We start from the raw sequence: 2,867 nt of genomic DNA on the forward strand, positions 1-2,867 counted from the left end.
TTAATTTTAACAAAGAGATTATTTAAATCAAAATTGCTAAATATCTATAATTTATAATATATATATAAGAACGAATAGAGAGAACTGAAATTATTTTAAAGAAAAATTAATAATTTCTATATGTCTACATAATTAATTTATCCTTTTGTGTATTTATTTCAATTCTTTATAATAATTGGGTTAATTAATATTATTATAAATTTATTTGTATATATTCACTTTTATTTTTCTGAAAAATAGCCAATATCTAAGTATCAGTTTGACGTTGTAAATAGATCGTAATATTATTAATGCATATCAAACCCCAAAAACTATTTTTCAATATTTTTTAGCATTACAATTAAATAATAGGTAATAATTTATTTTTTAAAGATATTTTTAACAGAAATAAATTATTTTTCATGGGAATTAACATATCTATTAGAGTAAAAAGATATTTTTATAATAGATGAGATGAAACCAAAATTAAGATCCGATAAGTAAAAAATAGGTTCAGTAAAGATTGCTATAAGTCTTACTTTTTGTATGATTGATAAACTCATTTTATATAGATATTTTAGGATAGTTTTGTATTCATTTTACTCTTTTTAGTTTAGTAATTTTATGCTTTTAGTGCTTATTTTAGTTAATTTGTTCATTTTAGTTTAATTATATTTGATTTTTGGATTTTTAATGTTTTTGATAGGTTTAATAAGATTTAAATACAAAAAGGTCCATATAGAAGAAATTCAAAATCATTTGGAAGCTTAAAGTAGTGTGAAAAGTGAAGAAAATTTGCCTAAGAAAGAAGATTAGCCGATATTTTCAAGGGCTTCAACATGCCCTACGTTGAAACTCGTGTGAAGATAACAGTCAGCCAGCAAGAATCCACATGAGGTATGTAGATTCAACACTGAAGCATGTAGCTGATCGTGCAGAATCTAAAATCTCCTCCTCTGAATCCACATGAGGCATGTTGAAAATAACTTAAATCAACATGAGGCATGCGGGATGACGCTGGCAGATTTGTTGACATGAAAAAATTTTCTCTTTTCACACCTTTTACACATTTTGTCTTTATCCCTTTAAAGACCATTTTTAGGACAAAGCTTGAGGGGATATATAAGTATCATATTCTCATTTTTACTATAAGGAAAAAGAGAGAAAAATCAAGAGAATAAGGAAAGAAGGAACCACGCCATTTTTACAGGAAGGCCACCTGCAGAGTGACGTTTCCAGCTTCCAATTTCATATATTAAGATTCTATTTTTCTGGATTCTTTTATTTTAGTCTTATTTTCATATTTTCTTGCTTTATTTCATATTTTCTACTTGTAAATACAAGCATGAGTAAGTAGATACTTAATATTTTAGAGTTGGATGTAATTATTTAAGTTTTATTTGTGGATTTGGAGTGGTTTTTAACTAGATTTTAGTATATATAAGCTTTGATTCTTATCTTGTGTGCTTATTTACATACTCATTATTGGTACCCTTTGGGTTTTGTTCTTAATCTTTGATTGAAGGATCGAGATATGAAAATCTATGATAGATAATCAAGATAATGAACTTAATCACCTAGTATTAGAAATAAACTAGTGGGTTAAGAGGAATTTCAAGTTGATTAAAGTACTTAAAGGGTTTTGGGTAATTAAACATCACATGAGAATAGGGTTTAGTTTCCTCTAGAGCACTCTTTAGTTTGCTTGAAAGAGAAATTAAAGAAAATCAGAATCAACTTTCTTCAAACTTGTATTTCCCTTAATCTTGGTTTTGCCTATCCAAATCCCAATGAAATTTACTTCATGAACCTCAACTCTAGAATCAATTTTACCATTAATTAATTAAATCTTTAGTTACTTGCTAAAATTTTAGTAAATTATTATAGTGTTTAAAAATTTAATTACTTTTTTTATTATAATTCCCTAATTTTCTCAATTTAATTTGTTGCATCTCTTACTTTACTTTTTGACACACATTATCAATAGCCAAAATAATCGTAATTTTTATAGCTTGATACTCAAACAATAAATCCTTGTGGAACGATATCTTTTCTTTTCTACTTGAACAACCCGTATACTTGAAGAGTACGCATCAAGTTTTTGACGCCGTTGCCGGGGATTTATTTTTATTTGATATTAGACGATTGATTGTTTGGTTAATTTGGGCATTTTATTTTTTATTTTAATATCTTTTCTTTATCATTTTACTTTGAGATTTTCTTGTTTTGGTTTTTTAGGTGCCTATCTTTTTTATGAGAAGAACAAAAAGTGCAAAAATTGATTTAATTTTTGATCCTAAGATTAAGAAGACAGCTAAAGCTTTGAGAGTAGAATCAAAAAGAAGGAAAGCTAAACTTAGAATTCAAAGACAGCAAGAGGAACAAGTGATACAAGCCATGGTAAACAACAATAACAACATATCAATTAAGGATCATGCTTTCCCGAGTTTTGAAGATTTTAGACCGAGTATTACAAGGCCTAGAGTGGAAGCAAACAACTTTGAGTTGAAGCCCTCACTTTGTCAAATGGTTCAACAATCACAGTTTGGGGGAGGTCCTACTAAGAGTCGACGTGTGCACCTTGCACATTTTCTTGAGATTAGTGACATGCTGAAGATAAATGAAGTGTCAAATGATGCCATCCGGTTGAGATTATTTTCTTTTTCTTTGAAGGACTGTGCTAGGGAGTGGTTGCATTCATTACCTCCGGGATCAATAACTACTTAGGATGAGTTGTCACAAGCTTTCTTGGCTCAATACTTTCCTCCTAGCAAGACTATAAAATTGAGGAATTAATTAACTTCTTTCAAACCAAGGGATGATGAGAGTCTCTATAAAGCATGGGAGAGATACAAGGATCTTCAAAGGAGATCTCCACATCATGGAAT

General features: G+C 28.9%; 1 non-coding gene across 1 annotated transcript; it reads right to left on the reverse strand.

The window, feature by feature from the left end:
- Window positions 1-2,760: 2,760 nt before the first annotated feature.
- On the reverse strand, window positions 2,761-2,867 carry LOC131172459 (small nucleolar RNA R71). Its single transcript, XR_009142936.1, has one exon. It is a non-coding gene; the product is annotated as a small nucleolar RNA R71 (small nucleolar RNA).

Source organism: Hevea brasiliensis, chromosome 13 (genome assembly GCF_030052815.1).
Source record: "Hevea brasiliensis isolate MT/VB/25A 57/8 chromosome 13, ASM3005281v1, whole genome shotgun sequence".
NCBI classification, from domain to species: domain Eukaryota; kingdom Viridiplantae; phylum Streptophyta; class Magnoliopsida; order Malpighiales; family Euphorbiaceae; genus Hevea; species Hevea brasiliensis.